The sequence below is a fragment of the Protopterus annectens genome, chromosome 3.part1 (assembly GCF_019279795.1).
Source record: "Protopterus annectens isolate FY-2018-M chromosome 3.part1, PAN1.0, whole genome shotgun sequence".
Taxonomy (NCBI): Eukaryota; Metazoa; Chordata; order Ceratodontiformes; family Protopteridae; genus Protopterus; species Protopterus annectens.
Window position 1 is genome coordinate 128,449,304 of NC_056732.1, and position 17,248 is coordinate 128,466,551.

The 17,248-nt window shown below is 40.9% G+C and overlaps 1 protein-coding gene across 4 annotated transcripts in view; it reads left to right on the plus strand.

Moving 5' to 3' along the window:
* LOC122798035 (lipocalin-like) overlaps nt 1-17,248 on the plus strand; it is a 162,592-nt gene that overhangs the window by 119,128 nt on the left and 26,216 nt on the right. For 2 of the 4 annotated variants that reach the window (XM_044066654.1, XM_044066656.1), the window contains one exon: nt 12,458-12,500. The exons of the other annotated variants lie outside the window; for them this stretch is intronic. The gene's annotated coding sequence lies outside the window, so the exon portion shown is untranslated. The remainder of the gene's footprint in view (nt 1-12,457; nt 12,501-17,248) is intronic. 4 annotated transcript variants of the gene reach the window in all.

The following is a 17,248-nucleotide window of genomic DNA, read 5'->3' on the forward strand; positions in this document are numbered from 1 at the left end:
GGGGGCCCCTGTAGTTTTAGTTGGGTAAAATGCATTGATAGCTGAAGCAATCACAAATGGTTAAACTTTATGGTAGATTTTAAGGCACTGTTTTAGGCCTTGCAGAATTCCTATTAATTTCTTGTCAGAGTTTTCTAGGATGATTAAGGTGCTGGAGATGACCCTTTCTAAATTAGCCTGCATTATTTTAAAACCTCTTTCTATAAGTCAATACAATTCCATTTGCAAAGTGGAGCCTGGGGCTTTCTTAGTAATGTTAGGCTAAGCTGTGCAGACTAAGGTGATGCTTGAAATTTTTGAATAGTTGTTTATACTTTTGCCCCTTCGCCCTTACTCATGTAATACTGAGAGTAAAATATCTATTTGAAAGGTAGTGAATGCAACTGAGAGAGTGGAAGAGACAAGTTTAAAATGCATTATGTTTGCACAAGACTGATGCTATTGTTAGTAAAACATGGTTAAAGAACATTGACTGGAACCATTTCTGAACCCTATAAATGTTTTTACTATAAAAGACATTTAACAAAAAAATCAGGTGGAGGTATTATTATAGGGATTAAAGATTGATATGAGATTTGTGATTACATGTTTGATGATTGCACCAATATTGTAGATTGTGTCACCTTTCTCAAAGATGACCACGGAACTAATTAAAGTTGTTTAGACTGCACAGACCACAAAAATCAAGTGTGGCTGACCTAGGGGAATTCAGGCATTTCTTGTATAGAACACAGGAAGGAAAATAATTGTAGCTGGGTACTTAAATTGATTGTACAACATCAGTAACGAATTTATTCACAACATATGTTAAAGAATATGGCAACTGCTGTAGAATGTAAACAAACTTACCAGGGGATTGGACATACTAGGCATGGTTTGTGATCCTAAGGAAATGATTGTTATTTCATGTCAAGTTTTATCACATTTGTTACACAGTGATGATAGGATTATAAAGGTTAAATTACTGTTAGATAATTCTGCAAAACTGAAATCTAAACAAATGCACAGAAGATTAACAACAGATTATATGGAAGGAAAACAGTCACTACATAAAACTAACTGGAAATACTGTAGAAGAAATGTGGCAAATGCAAAAACTCCACAAATAATTTAACATGAGGTTCTAGGCACACAAGGTCAGGAGGACATATTTTCCTAAGAAAAAGATACTTAAGATGAGAAAGAAAAATACAAGAAATGTATTTATTTATTGACATTTGATTACTAGGTAAGTCTGGCTGGGTAGGAGCCCATTTTCCGTGGAGGTCCAGAAAGAGAAGCTCTAAAGAATTATAATGTTATAGCCTTTAAAAAATAATGGAAAAAACAACTACAGTTTAAATAATTATACCAAATTAGACATAATACGAAAACATTGGTTAAGAATAGATACAAGTTATACGACAATTTAATAGTTAAAGAAATATTAGCCAGTTTATAGAGAAATCAAAGGCAAGCTAGTATAATACAAACAGGAATTGCTATATGAAGTGAGTGAAAAGCAGGTTTATGGTATATTTAGAAAGAAAGCCTGGGAAGTGAAATTGGTAGAGGTGCGTAATGAAGGCAGAGTAAAGAAATGTAAAGTATGAATACATATTTGTTCATATTCTGGGGTGTAGTTTATCCTGTGTCTAGTACAAACAGATCCAGATTTTGCCTACGAAGTTCCAGGCCTTAGCAACATGGTACAAGTACGGACAATTCCCAGCAGATTTGACAGGTCTGTGGACAGATAAGATTATTTGGTCATTGGATCATAATGACCACCCTGGGAACATAGTTGTGTAAAATATTATTTAGTGCTGGACAAACAGATTCTGGATAATTTTATAGGTGGTAAGTAGCTGTATATGTTAGTTAATGGGATAGTTCTCACCAAATTAGGCTTTGTAGTGCTATACATAATAGATGATAGGGGAGTAATGAACATTTCTAGGATAAAGTTGGATAGGTTATATGTTGTTTTATAAACATGCAGTTTAAGTGAATGTGAGAGATGTATGGTTGTATAGGGTGGGAGATGATCACTGAGACAGTCAGAAATTGTACTAGAGGTGTTGTATTTCCTAGGGTCCGATACTAGGATCCATGCTAATAGGGAATCTGATGTCTTAGTATAATATATGAGGCTATTAATTAGCTGTGTGAAGCCAAATAAGTTCACACTAGATCTAAGGGAATTAGAGTTTATGTCCAACCAATAGACATTCACATCACCTAGTGGTAGTATTTCTTGTGGAACTGTTATAGTTATCCAATGTAGGATATTTTCAAAATAGCTGTATTGTCACCAGGAAAGTTAAATTTCTGGTAAGTAGTAAAAAGCTACACCAAATGTAATTTTTATATTGGTTTGTTGTAAAGGGGAATGTAGTAGTTGTTGGAAAATATTAAAGCAATCCTACCACTTTTCCTCTTTATATGGTCATTATGGATGATGATATAGCTGAGAGGTATAATTTCAGTGTTGTTTATGTTGGGGTTTAAGCAAAGTTTTACTTAAAGCAAGCATATCAGCTTATATCGAGTAGTCCAAGCATGTAGGTCAGCAATTTTATTTCTTATGCTTCTAACATTTATGGCAGCAAAAGTTAGATTAATGGGGTTGGGGGTTACCATTGTAGGGTTACAGTAGTTTGTGAGAGAGAATTGTCTTGATGTTCATTGTGACAGGTGAGGCCAGGATTAGGGAGAATGTTTCCTTCCAGAAAAATTTCATTACATTGAGGAATTATTGATCTTTGTTTTGGAGAGTATTTTTATACCTAATTTTGTTTTAGTTTGAGATTAAATGGAGTTAGTCAGTCAAAATTTGGAGTAACAGTGACAGGGGTCATTAATTAGGTTTGAAACTATGTATGGAGAGTGTAGGGAGAATGTATGAATATGTGGTTGGGACACAGTTGGAGATATGCTGAGAGCTATTATAAAGGCTTGATAGGGTGAGAGATGGCCCACTAGCAGGAGAAGAATAGAGGAAAAGCTTAGGAGTAGCAAGATTAAGTAAAGGGATCTGTATGATATAGTTGGCAGGTAGTGGGAAAGTAAGGTCAGGAAGGAAAAAGAAGTTGCAGGGCAGAAAGATATTTAGTGGTGGTGGAGTCTGAAAATTGATATTGGATAGGTAGGAAAGACATATTTTCTATGAAGGAAGAGAGTTACATTGCCCTACTCTCTTCTCTGGAATGTTAGGAATAGAGGGGGATTAAAAAGAGTATGAAAATGTAAATAAAATAGGAAGATACAATGTAGGATAGATAGGTGCTGGTAGGGAGGGGTGTGACTATGAAAGAATATAGTGCAAGAGGGAGAGAGGTAGTTGAAAACAGTGCTACAAGATTAAATGGAAGTTGGGAAATAGTTTAAAAGAAGCATGAGTGTTTGTATGATAGTAGTGAGGTTGTTTGGGAAAGTTAGGAAATAGGAGTCCCAAGTGAAATGTGTATGTAGAAGGTATAATAGTAAAGTAAGAGGGGGTGGGAATTGGGGGTAGGGTAGGGGAGTAAAGTGATGCCAAGTTTAATGGGCTTCCACCATCAGGACAAATTACAACAAAGATTAATCAGTTTATAGCCAATGCAGAGAAGTAGAACAGGTTTCTTTCATTTCCTGAAATTATAAGTTGTCAGTCAGGAAGACTAAGTAAATGGCATATACAGTGTAAACTATTGGTGAAGAGAAAGAACAGTGGCCAACTTAGTAAGTGGTCCTTAGAGTGCAAGGACTACTTTTTTGAAGGGGGTGTTAAAGTCAATTCCTATTACAGGTAGGTATATTTGACTAGTAGAAGTTAATACACAACCAGGCTTTTCAAGTTAAATTTGTTTACATTGTACAGAGAAAAAATTCTCAGTGAAAACATTTCGGAGGTGGCCATTATGGCAGACCTCCTATAGAATCAGGGTCAGATGAAGTGACCGCATGCTCTGAAAGGAAAGAAAAGAGAAAAACTTTAATAGAATGTCATATTATATTGAGGAAATACTAGGAGTTTGGAGTGAATTTACATATTACGCACTGAGATACAAAAACTGGGGTAGGCTAGATAGATTTTATATCTTACAGGAACACGTGCATTTAATTGAAGGTCTTGAAGCACACCCAATAACTATTTCAGATCATGCACCAATAATAACTAAAATAAAAATGCAAGGTAATGAAATAAAAATGAGACCATGACACTTTCCCACCTGTCGGTTGAAGTGAGAAGAATTTAAGGAATGGGTTGTGGAATTAATTCAGAAGCTAGTAGAGAAGATAGAATTATCTTCTGAAAACATAGCTAAGGAGTGGGATAGAATTAAAGTGGAGTTTAAAACTAGGTTGGAAATAAAAGAAAGGGAAATATGGTAAAACAGTAACAAGAATTATTTAGAGGGGTTGACAAATGTTAAAGTATTGCAGAATAGGGGGAATCTCTCAGAACAAGAAAAGCAGCAACTGCAGAATGTTAAAACAGAAAATAAAGGATTACCTCGATAATATGCAAGAGTTTAGAAAGATTGCTGTTAAGCAACTTTTTTTTTTTATAATAATTCAAGAGCACAAAAACCTTTTGTATAACAACTCAGGCAACAGAAAGTGGAAAGGGCACTCACCAAGCTTAGGGGTCATATAACAAGGAAGATAAAAAGAGACCCTGTAGAAGTATTAGAAATATTTCAGAAATTTTATGAAAATGTGTATAAAGCAGAAAAATATGGAAATCAAGAAAAGGTACAAATGGAAATGTTTATGGAATAATTAAATATGCCAAATTAGAGGCAGATAAGACTCAATTGCTAACAGTTAGGATAGGAAAGGATGAGATAAAAATGGCTATGTATAGCCAATCTACAGGAAAGTCCCCAGGAATATATGGCATTATTGTGGAAGTTTGGAAGTTAGGAGGGAAAAAACTGATAAAGATCTTGAAGGTTTAGTTTAACAGTAGTTTAAGAGGAAGAGAAGTACCAGGTAGTACCTAAAGAGGATAAAGATCCATTGGATCCAGCTTCATGCAGACCCATTTCAGTACTAAACCATGATTATAAAGTGTTGATGTCTATAATGGCTAAAAGAATGGCAAAAGTGATACCAAAATAAATAGATATGGATCAGTGTGGTTTTCTGGAGGGGAGGCAAAAGTACAGTTTTCTACCTACCATAAATGTAGATGTTCAAGTGTATATACTGCTGCAGTCATTATACTTGGGTTATCCTGCCATCAGGCAATTCCCCAGTCAGCCTGAGTTCCAAAGTCTTGGTCCGGCGTTGGTTGCTGTCGCCTCCTCCCTGACGTCAGTGCAACAGGGGTATATAAGATGCAGCCGACGCCATTTTCTTCAGTTTTTCTTGCCCCAGATGTCAGGTGCCTCTAAATAGGTAGGCAATTCCAATTGCTAATAAAACATACATAAGAAAAGCAAAAAACAACTTACAGCTACCAGCAAATACTCCCCAAAGGTAGTAAGCGTAGAAGACATAGGTACGTACTAGCCAGTAAGAGGGGAAGGAGGGAGGGTAACCTGGACTGCAGCAGTGTATACACTTGAACATCTACATTTATGGTAGGTACAAAATTGTACTATGTTCATTGTGTTACACTGCTGCAGTCATTACACTTGGGTAGAATCCCAAAGCTGAGGTAGGGTGGCTGGTTCTATAAGGCATTAGGGGTGGCTATAAGGCCCTGCAACACTGCAGTGGTGAAGCCAGCTCTGGATTTAGAGTATAGAAGCAGATGGTAATGCTTGGTGAAGGTATGTACAGAACTCCAAGTTGCTGCTTCCAAAATATCCTTGGTAGGTACTCCCCAAAGGTAGGCAGTTGAAGTGGCTGTTGCCCTGGTGGAGTGAGATCTAATGCTGCTGGGTACAGGTTTTCCATGGTATGTGTAGCAGAAATGTATACAATGTCCTATCCATTTTGAGATGGTCTGTTTTGAAATGGCTTTTCTTTGTGCTCCTGCAGCATATGCTACCAATAACTGCTCAGATTTTCTGAAAGCTTTGGTTTTGTCCAAGTAGAAATGTAACTGCCTGTGAATGTCCAAAGAGTGCAGTAGTCTCTCCCCTTTATTCTGTGGTTTAGGATAAAAGGTTGGCAGGTGAATAGTTTGGTTTAGAGCCACACTGAATACCACCTTTGGCATAAATGTAGGGTTAGTTCTTAAAGACACCCTGTCCTGGTGGAAAATGAGGAAAGGTTCCACTGCCATTAGTGCCTGTAATTCTGAAACTCTTTGTGCTGATGTTATTGCCAGGAGCAGAGCAGTTTTCCAAGAGAGATATTTTAATTCTGCTGTGTTAGCTGGCTCAAAAGGAGGTAAAGTTAGTTTTTCCAAAACAAAGTTGAGGTCCCAAGTTGGAGTAGGTGCTCTATGGGGCGGTCTTATGTTTTTAGCCCCTCTGAGGTACTGTTTTAACAGAGGATTAGAGAAAATTGGTGGATCCGTGTTGTAATGAGCGGAGATGGCAGAGGCGTGGATCTTGATGGGTGAGGAGGGGAGGCCTTTGTCCAGCATCTCAGTTAAGTATTGTAGTATTTGAGGAATGTTTGGGACAAGAGGGTCAAGGCTGTGAGCTTGGCTCCAAGCACATAATCTCTTCCATTTATCCGAATAGGCTTTCCTGGTACTAGGCCTTCTGGCCTCCAGAATGACATCCATAACAGCCTTGGAGAGAGGCATTGCTTGCTTGACTAAGGAATCTTCCATGCAGCTAGGTTTAAGGTCTTTAGCTGGCTGTGTCATATTTGACTGTTGTGCTGAGTCAGCAGATGTGGGATTTGTGGCAAAATCCAGGGTGGTTCTTGTGCTAAGCTCCTTAAGATTGGGTACCAGTGCTGGCGTGGCCAGTCTGGTGCAATCAGGATCACCTTTGGCTCTTCTTGCCTGGCTTTTATGAGTACCTTTGGCAGGAGAGGTAGTGGTGGGAAAGCGTATACTTGTAGGTTCTCCCAGCTGAATGAGAGGGCATCCACTTTCCATGCTTGTGGATGGTAACTCCTTGTGCAGAATCTTTATAGCTGGCAGTTTATTGGGGATGCAAACAGATCTATGTCCGGGCTCCACCATTTCTGTGTTATCATTCTGAATATTTGTGGATTCAATTCCCATTCATGTGGATCCATGATGTTTCTGCTTAAGTCGTCTGTCACTGTGTTTTTCTCTCCTGGCAGGAATTGTGCTTGCAGATGAACTTGAAGGTTTATAACTGTGTTCCACAAGGTCATAGCTTGTCTGCATAGGGGGTAGGATTGAGTGCCCCCTTGCTTGTTTATGTACCACATAACTGTGGTGTTGTCTGTCTTTAGCAGCAGTTGTCCTGGATGCAGCAGGTCCTTGAAAGCTATAAGGGCATTTTGTACAGCTAGCATCTCTTTTTGATTGATGTGAAGATGCCTTTGTTCTGCAGGCCAAGTGCCCTGGATACATTTGCCTGCCATGTGGGCTCCCCAGGCGTAATCCCATGCATCTGTTGTCAGTGTTTGCCTGGCTGTGGGTTGTATAAAAGGCTGTCCCTTGTTGAGGTGACAAGCTTGAGCCCACCATTGAAACTCCTGTTGAAGGCAAGGGATTAGTGGTATAACTGTTTCCAAACTTTGACAGTGTTGAGACCATACATTCTTTAGGTACCATTGTAGTTTCCTCATATGCAGTCTGGCATATGGAATTAGTAGTATGCAGGATGCCATGTAACCCAAGGCCTGCAGAATTTTTCTTGCAGGGAGTTGGGTCTTTGTTGCCATCAATTGAAAGTATTGAGTCAGTTGTCCTTGCTTGTCTGGCATGAGATAAGCCATCTGGGCCGTTGTGTTCAAGATGGCACCCAGGAATATAATCTCTTGTGAGGGCACTAGTTTTGATTTAATTTCGTTTACTGTGTACCCCAGGCAACTTAATAACTTTTTACAAATTCCAGATGCTTTAGAAGAATGTCCTTGCTCTCTGCTTGAATCAGGCAATTGTCCAGGTACGGATAAATATGAATTCCTTTCTGTCTGCAAAATGCAATTACTGGTGCCAGGCACTTTGTGAAGACCCTGGGCGCAGTAGATAAGCCAAAGGGCAGTGCAGAGAATTGGTAGTGCATTGAACCAGCTATGAATCTGAGGTATCTTCTGCAGTTTTGTCTGATAGGGACATGCATGTATGCCTCCTTGAGGTCCAAAGTCACGTCCAGCATGGGAAGAAGCTGCTGTAGTGTCAACATTTTGAATTTCGGAACATCCAGGTAAGTGTTTAGAGATGAAAGCTCCAGAATGGGCCTCCAGGCTTTGTCCTTTCTGGGTACCAGAAAGAGTCTTGAGTAAAATCCTTGTCCTTGCTCCTGTGATGGTACCTGTTGAATAGCTGTCATATCCATGAGTGCTGTAATTTGTTTTCGAGCCTCTGCCCATTGATTTGGTGGCAGATTTGGCATTCCTTTTAACCTTGGCAGAGTGTGAAAGTGGAACCTGTAACCTTGAAATACAATGTTGAGAACCCATTTGTCTTTGGTAATTATTTGCCAATTGTGGTAGAAGAGTGCCAGTTTTCCTCCCAAGGGGGCTGCCAAGAGGGATTTGTTTGGCAGCTGTAGTGGGAAGTCATTGGAGCTGCTTTTTATATGACTGGGGCCTGTCTTCCCCTTCTTTCTGGCCTGATGCAACCCATTGTTGAGGCCTGTAAGGACCTTGTGTTTGACCTCTACCTCTTGGACGTCTGTATCTTCCCCTTTGAGGTCTGTCTGTAATTAGTTGGCCAGTTTCTGCTAAATCTAGGAGGCTGAACCTGTAAGAAATCCTTCACCGTTTGCATAGATTTTGCCTTATCCTCCATTTTCTTTAATACCTCTTCTGCCTTAACTCCAAATAACACATCCTGCTGCAAAGGTGCATCCAATAATTTTGCTTTAACATGATCTGGTAACATATGTTCTTTTAACCAAGCATGTCTTCTAATGACAGAGCCTGTAACTGCTGCTCTGCAGGAGGCCTCTAGAGAATCAAAACCACATTGCAAAGTATGCTTTCCCACTTGTTCAGCTGCATGCAATAAATCCTGCATTTCTTTAAAATTAGGAGGATCTGATTCTAGAAGAATTTTTTTTTACCTGAGACAGTAAAAGTTGCTGGTATTTTAGCATGTGAAACTGGCAATTTAAGGCTCTCATTGCTAAAGTTGCAAACATATATACTTTCTTTCCCCATCTGTTTAATGCTCTGGAATCTCTGTCAGAGGGAACTGGATTCTTGGCTGATGAGGCCTTAACTCCTTTGGGTCCATGAGAAATAGTTTCAGGGTCAGCTACAGGGTTTTTATACAGAAATTTATGAGAGTCAGGGACTCTGTATTATCTGTCAAGTTTAACAGGGGCTGGAGGTAAGGAATCAGGATTTAAGATGGATTCAGTATACACATCATCCACAATATCTAACACTGGCGGAATAGCAAGGGGTCTGTGTTGAGGTAATAAAAGGAAGTCTCTGAGCCTTTTCTTTGATTCTGAGTAATCCTAGCCTTCCCAGTGGAAATGCTCCCTCATGGTATGTAGGGTTTCCCCAAAGGAGTAGTCTTCAGGTGGTGAGGCTGATGGAATTGATTCCTCTGTATCAGAATCCTCATAAGGGGGTAAAGAGTATCCTAGGTCTGAGGATGAATCAGAAGAGATGGACACCTGGTCGGATGAGTCTTAGTCTGCATCCTGTCTAGGCCTTTTATCAGGAGGGGGATGTGACCCCCCTGATCAGAGTGATTAGGTCTTCGGCCATTTTGAGTATTTGTTTCTTAGGCATGGAGGCCTGCCCTGGAGAATGCTGTATTTGTTTCTTTGATTTTAAAGGAGGCTTAGACTTAGCTGAGGGTTTAATGCTTAACTGAGTAGGTCTGAAGACACCCTCTGAAGCTATGGGTTGCTCATATACTCCGGATCCCTCTGAAAGGTTAGTCTCAGTAGGCTGAATAACTTGTGTGTCTGAAGGACCAGCCATCTCCACGTGGGAGTCAGAGGCGGCCTGTGGTTCTACAGAAGCTGTCGTCAGGGGCTGCGAAGGTGCCTCGCTGAAAACCGGAGAATGGGTGACTGGCCTAGAAGAGGCTTCATTGTCAATTTTGGGCCTCGGATGCCTATCCTTGTCTTTGCGATTTTTGGGTATTCCGGTCGTCAGAAGTTCTGACGGCATGGTATAATTGAATTTTCTACCAAAATAATGTTGGGCAAAATCAAACCGACGTTTACTAGTGCGGTTGTTAAACCTAGCACAAAACCGACAATCAGTGACGTCATGGTCTGGGCCTAGGCATGGGATACAATAGGAATGGAAATCCTTATGAGGTATTTGCTTCCCACAAGAAATACAGTTATTAGCTTTTACTGACATCGTTCTGAGGCAAGAAAAAGTTTCCCCAATGGGGTACTTAGCTTTGTAGAAGACTTCGGTTCTGGATTCGGAATGAAAATCTCAGGAGATGGCCGACCGGCACTTGCGAACTGCTTTTGCTTCGGGCACCGCGCGGCAAGAAAGACTGAAGAAAATGGCATCGGCTGCATCTTATATACCCCTGTCGCACTGACGTCAGGGAGGAGGTGACAGCAACCGATGCCGGACCGAGGCTTTGGAACTCAGGTTGACTGGGGAACCGCCTGACGGCAGGATAACCCAAGTGTAATGACTGCAGCAGTGTAACATGATGATCATCATCTGAGAATATTAACAGAACATTGATGATCCTGAGGCAAGCAGAATGTAAGAAAGTACCACTTTTATTGGTGGGTCTTGATGCAGAGAAAGCAATTGACAGGCAATGGAAGCATTTCTTTTCCCTAATACAATTATAAGGTTGATTAGAAGAATATATGAGGGATTTGGCGTGCAAATTAAAGGGGTCTACTTGATATGATCGACATTTCACAATGTCAAAACCCATATGGCCAAGACCATATGATCGACATTTAAAATGCCGAACATACATGCAGACAAAAAAAAAAAAAAAACTTAACTTTAACGATGCTAGCAGGGGGCTCTGCCCCCCCCCCCCCGCACCCCCTGTGGGGGATGTGCCCCCCATAACTTTAATATAGCAACTCCAAGATCGCACTACAGTGCGGAAATGGAAATCTTTCCATTCTGCACTGTACAGAGATACCGGTTCCCCATGATTGACATTTCAAATGTCGATCATATGGTCTCGGCCATATGAATGTCGAAATTGTGAAATGCCGACCATGTGAAGGGGACCTGAATTAAAGTGGGTAGGGTCCTCTCCGATAATTTCCCCTTGAGTAGAAGAACCAGGCAGGGTCAAAGATGAGGTTAATGAGAGATGCAAAGCCACAATACATAGAAAGGAAACATATTCCAACTGTTTCCTACATTACAGCAGCTCACACCCAGAACATCAAAAGAGATCTGTAATTAAAGGACAGTTGGTGAGAGATGCTCATATGGTGACCAGGCCAGAAGATTCTCTAAAGGAATGTGGCACCTTACGCTCAATGTTTTTGACAAGAGCGTATCCAAGCAATTTGGTTGATGAGGTAGTGCAGGAGGTAATGAGGAAAAGAGGAAGGGGCTACTTTAGACCCCTACTTAATACTAGGAATAGGATGGGGGGAATTAGTAGCCAGGATACCAACATGAATGTGAATATGTCCTTAGGAGATGATTTCCCTGTTTTTGAAGGTCAACAGCACAGGAGTTGCAGCTAGCTAGCTAACAGCCAGGATTTTTCTAAAGCCCTGATTATCACTTATGGTGAAGATTGTAGAAGTTTGAAATGGATATTTGAGAAAAACTGCTCAATTTTGTTAGAAGACCCTTGTGTTAGGAACTATGTAGGTGAAAGACCTACTATAGCGTACTGGAAGGGAATGACCTTTAAGGACTTATTAAGGTATACAGGGCAAGAAAATTTCAATGGCATGCATGGTACGACTAAATGTGGAGCATGTACTTGGTGCCACAAAATAAAGATAAGAGACAGGTTTACTGTAAGAAATAAAACATATCAAATAAAAGGGAAATATAATTGTAAATCAAAAGCAGTTGTATATATTACTATTTGTGATGCATGCTCAGTATTCTACATTTGCAAAATGGAAAGGCAGTTTTGCCAGAGAATTTATGAGCATGAATATGCTATTAGAACATTCAAATAACGCTTTGGCTAAACATATTAGTGACCAAGTAGGACATCAATTCAAGTTCATGGTCATTGAGCAGGTTTGTATTGATGACAAGGAGGCATGGGGTGTTTACTTAGAGTTAAAATAGTTGAAATGGCAAGTGCATTTGCAAGCTGGCCAGGTATCAATGATCATAGTTCAATTACCCCAGTTCTAAAGTTAAAGGCATTGGAGTGGAAGAAACTAGCTTAAAGCCAATAAATATGGCTTATTTTCCTTAACACAAATCTGTATAAAGTACTATGTCTTTGAAAAACAGTAATAACATTACTATATGTAATAATGACACTGTAACTTTAAAACAGGACCTTGTGGTGTTGAAGTAAGGAGGAGCATAACCAATCAAATGTAAGTAGGAAGTACTTAATGTGGAAATGTGTTCAATACTATGTCTGATGAATTTAACACTGTTTTCAATGAAAACGCTCGTGTTTTATTGTTTTTACACCATTAAAGTATTTGAATTATAAAAGTTTGGGGGGTTTTATTGGATACTTTGAGAACTGTTGTTTTGGTTCCCGGCACCAGCTTTTGTTTGTTGTATTTGGTTTGTTTCTGTGGATTTTGGTGTTTTATGTGGTATAATTATTTCATTGGTCTGTGTCTCTCTGTAGTTATTTATTTTTCTATGTAATTGTTTCATAGAATACTGTGGTCTCGTTCTGTCTCTGCAGTTACTGGGGGCTATTGTGTTTCACTTCATTGATATTCAGTGTTAAACTCTTAGCCTAGAGGGTTTCTGTGTACTTATAAGAGTTAGTCACATACCTTTGAATGTATTACTGCTCAATTTCTGAGTTGTTTGGCTTCTGCTACATACCTACAATCAACTGCATTACTAGCTGAGTTAAGTACAAACTTGCAGTGTTAAAGATTGTGCTGCATTTTATTTTTCTGCGTATTTAATAGTTTCATTGGACTGTGTTTCTCTGTAGTTATTTATTTTTCTATTTATTTGTTTCATAGAATACTGTGGTCTCTCTCTGTATCTGCAGTTAGTTTCCCACCCTCCCTGTTCTTGTTCTGGTATTAATCTTGGTGGCTTTGGAATTGCCCACCCCTCCTGTAAATTTGTGTTTGTACACTCCCCCTGGGTCTATCTCATTTGCTCACTCAACCAAGTACAGTGAGACTATACTTTGTCTTCAGACGCTCCTACCAGTCCCATCTGTTCAGCTCTATTCCAGTCTAGTGTTACTAGCTCATTCTCCGTAATACAAAGATAACATTTGTGAAGGGCAAACCACTTAGGTTCTTAATTTTGAATTAGCTTATGTTTCTCCTTTCTCCCTTTCCACTTTCCAAAAAAAAAAAACATTTCTAAGCTTGTTGCCTGTCTTTCATGTAAGTAGTTTAGTCCAGATACAGATTTGCTGTAACCAGGACTATTTGTAAGCTTCTGAGCCCCCAAAGCCTTTCTGTGTTGGAGGGAAGCCTTCTAGCTTATCAGTGGGAGTGGTAAGCACTAGGTTGCCTATCTACCACAAGAGTGGTTTCTGGTCCAGAAATTGTAGTTTATTGGCTGTTTGGGCAGGTTTTCCATCTTTTTCAACTTTCTGCTTTAAAAGCCTATATTTGCGCTCATTTCCTACCTTTCCTGTAACTAGTCTAGTCCAGATACAGATTTGCTATATCCAGGACTGTTTGTAAGCTTCTGAGGCCCCCAAGCCTTTCTGTGTTGGAGGGAAGTCTTCTTGCTTCATGTTACTTAAGACCGAGGTAGAAAGTTTCAAAGCCCCCCATGCTAAAGGATAACACTGTCCAAGCTGCAAAATCCTTTACAAATGCAGTCTGTGGGCACCTACAAGAATGCATGGATCATGCTATCCCAAGCAAAACCAAGACTCACTCATCCAACAAAGGGAAACCAGTCTGGTGGACCCCTGCCATAAACAAGCTATACAATAGAAGGAGGAAACTAGTACAGAAAAGAGTAAAATCCCAAGAAGGAAAGACATCCCTGATCAATATCAGCAAGCAACTATGATCCCTCATAAAATCATCCAAGGTGAGCTTCGAAAGAAAAATTTCCAAGGACTCCAAAGACAACCACAAAGCATTCTTTAGCTATGTCAAGAATCTAAGTGGCAATTCTCAGATCTGCTCTGAGTTAGTACAGAATGGCACAAAATACACTGAACTGATGGATATTGCCAACATCCTGGCAGACAGGTTCAGTGCAAACTTCACCCCCCTCTCACCATCAATAACCATACCAGAAGAATGTAGTGCCCCTGAAATCACAGACACTCAGGTTAAATCAGCCCACGCCAAAAACACAGCATCAATGGGACCAGATGGTGTCCCAGGCTGCATCCTACATGAGCTCAAAGATGAACTAACCCCTCATCTAAACATACTGTTCAAACTCAGCCTCTCCACAGGCTATGTGCCCATAGAGTGGCACACAGCAACGGTCATTCTGCTCCACAAAGGTGGAGCCACAACAGACCCTGGGAACTATCGCCCTATAAGCCTGACTAGCTTGGTCTGCAAGGCTATGGAGGGCATCATCATGGATCTTATTAACAGAGACATTGAGAACCTCCAAACATTGGACCATACCAGTTCGGCTTTGTTAAGGGCAGATCATGCCTCCTAAACCTGGTGGACTTTTTTGACACAGTTACCAAGGCTATAGACAAGGGAAAGGTGGTCCACACAGCCTACCTAGACCTCGCAAAGGCCTTTGACACCATTCCTCATTTAGGTATTATAGACAAGCTCACCAGACTGAACATAAACCCCATATGTCACGAGATGGGTTGCCAACTGGCTCATGGACAGAACCCACATTGTAAGAGATGTGGGAGCTAGGTCTGACTCTAAACCAGTTAAAAGTGGCATTCCCCAGGGCTCAGTCCTAGGACCCCTCCTGTTCAGCATATACTTCTCAGAGGTACAGGCAAGCACAGGAGGACTATGGCTGCCCAAGTTCACAGACAACTGCAAACTAGGGGCTATAATTGACTCTCCGGCTGACACAGACATTCTCCAAAAGTGTTTCATTGAGACATATACCTGGTGTCAAAACCATGGCCTCAAGCTAAATGCCAAAAAGTGCATAGTCATCCCCTTTGGAAAAAACATAGTACCCACAAACTACCACATAGGTGGCAGCCCCCTAAATATGGAAGACGTAATAAGGGATCTAGGGACCAAGTATTTAGTAACCTCTCCTTTGACAATCACATTGCCAAAGTGGTTAGAAAATCCTTCTGTGTGGCCCACCTAATCACAAAAGGTTTGCATCCAGATCAAAGGAGGTCATTGTGCCCCTCTACGCATCACTCATAGACCCATCATAAAGTACAATGTTCTATTTGGGATGTACCTTACAAGACAACTGCAACAGCTGGAAAGACCACAAAAATACCTCACCAAGAGTATCACTAGCCTCAAACAGATACCCTATGCTGCTCAACTGAAGAAACTCCAGCTGTACTCAGTTGCATACCGCCTACTCAGAGTTGATCTCTGCTTGACATACAAGGCCATGTCCAACCCAGAATTGATGGACATTCTCCATCTAAAGAAAACCATATCCCCTCAAGCCACATGCTCTAGGGATCTAAATCTCACCATAAGAAGTGCTGGAGGGATAGATTCCTGTCCCAGAGACTTCCCATGCCCTGGAACAGGATTCCAATCTACATTAGGCAAAGCTCCTCGCTAACCCTCTTCAAGAGAAACCTTGACGAGTGGATGGGAAACAGAAAGTATACCCTGGGGATCACTTCAATGTCTCTCCTGGACAGAGGCACAGGGAACTAATCTAAGGGTGCTTCAAAAGCCAAAACTTTCCGGCTAGGCTTATAAATGCCTTTGGGCAGATAGCCTAGTACCTACCTATGAAACTATGATTTGCTATATCCAGAACTGTTTGTAAGCTTCTGAGCCCCCAAGCCTTACTGTGTTGGAGGGAAGCATTCTAGCTTATCAGTGGGAGTGGTAAGCATTAGGTAGCCTATCTACCACAAGATCCAGGTACAGATTCTTAGTTTTAGCACTTGAATTTGTTTATTCATGCTCAGCACTTGTTCAGAATTTGTTGTTAGCACTAAATAAGCTACAAATTACTACAGCACTCAACCTTCCTCATTACCTAGAGAAAACAGTTTTTGTACTTACTTTCCTCACTTACTTAGAGAAAAACAGCTCTTGTACTCACTTTCCTCACTTATCTAGAGGAAAGTATTTTTTTTATTCAGGCATGTCCAAGGGTCAGCTCCCAGTGTTCTCTCCTGTCTATCTGATGAATGTGGGCATCTTGGGGCAATGTAGAAATTGCCTCATGTACACAGACAATCCTCTCCTCCTACCACCCAATACTACAACCTGTGAGAGATACACTTATCTAGCCAAACTGGAGGTAAGGTTCTCTCCAACCATGACTGCACTTGACAGTCAAGAGAGGGTAAACACTTGCACCACACCACAGTCATCACATAGTCCCACTAAACCTACACCACCAAAATCCACACAGAAACACAAAAACATTCACAGAGGTCTCAGTAATAATCTTCTCAAGCAACAAGAGACCTCCAAAGCAGAAATTCAAGCAACCTCCACCCCCCCAACCCAACCCAAATGACACGTAGCTCACAGACTCAGTGTGCCAATAAACCACAGCCCATAAGGCAAACCAGTGTACCCAACACACTAGTCATAGGTGACTCTATAGTCAGGCACACTGATGTCCCACTCACCAGGCTAAACAAGAAGGAGGTTACTGTCAGCTGCCTGTCAGGTGCCAGGATCCGCCACATAACCCATGCACTTGGGTCACTCCAGAACAAGTACAAATATGACTCTGTCATTGTCCATGTTGGTGTGAATGACCTGAGATGTACCTCCCTGGACTATGTGAAAAGAGACATGGAAGAGCTCTCCGATCTTGTATCCCAGGCAGATATGACCCTAGCCCTGAGTAGCATCCTGCCATCACTGAGAATGATACTGCAGTACAAGGACAAAATGACTGACTTCAACAATTGGCTAAGCTTCTGGTGTCATTTGAAGGGGATCCAGTATCTCTCTGCCTGGGATGACATGGTCAACAGAGCATGATGCTTTGCCAGAGATGACCTGCGCCT